Source organism: Arachis duranensis, chromosome 5 (assembly GCF_000817695.3).
Source record: "Arachis duranensis cultivar V14167 chromosome 5, aradu.V14167.gnm2.J7QH, whole genome shotgun sequence".
Taxonomy (NCBI): domain Eukaryota; kingdom Viridiplantae; phylum Streptophyta; class Magnoliopsida; order Fabales; family Fabaceae; genus Arachis; species Arachis duranensis.
In genome coordinates this window covers 70,997,367-70,997,911 of record NC_029776.3, presented here as the reverse complement: position 1 = coordinate 70,997,911, position 545 = coordinate 70,997,367, and positions in this window count along the sequence as shown.

The window sequence follows — 545 nt, the reverse complement described above, 5'->3', positions numbered from 1 at the left end:
TTCCCTCACGAAGGGTTTTAACGAGGCCCAACCATTCAAATAAAATTTTTTCAAGTTATTTCCACTTCATCCCCATTACAAGTCATTACCGTTTCTCAAACACGGAACGAAGACACGGCCATCGCTGGAGGACTGATCACCCCCCAGGCCGAACACACGGATATCCAAAAAACCGACCAAACGAACGGTTACGATAAAACAAATGCTCAAAAATGCAAAAAGACCCGAACGGCCAAATAAACGCCACAAACGAATCATACAAAGACCCAAAAACGGCCGAAAATACCATTCAAAACAAAGTTCGGCCCTTGAGCCACTAGAAAAATTCAAACAAAGTTCAAAACTAAATTACAGAAAAAACTACTCAATATCAACAATCCGACCATCACGGACGGTCTTAAACGCTCCCATCACGGACACGTCCACGCCAGGGGCCAACACCAGAACCTGCGCCTTCATCGTCTCCTCGGTAGCAGCGACGGCATCCCTAGCATCAGCCAACAGAGCCGTCTTCTCCTTCTTTAGAGCTTCGACCTCAGCCTTCA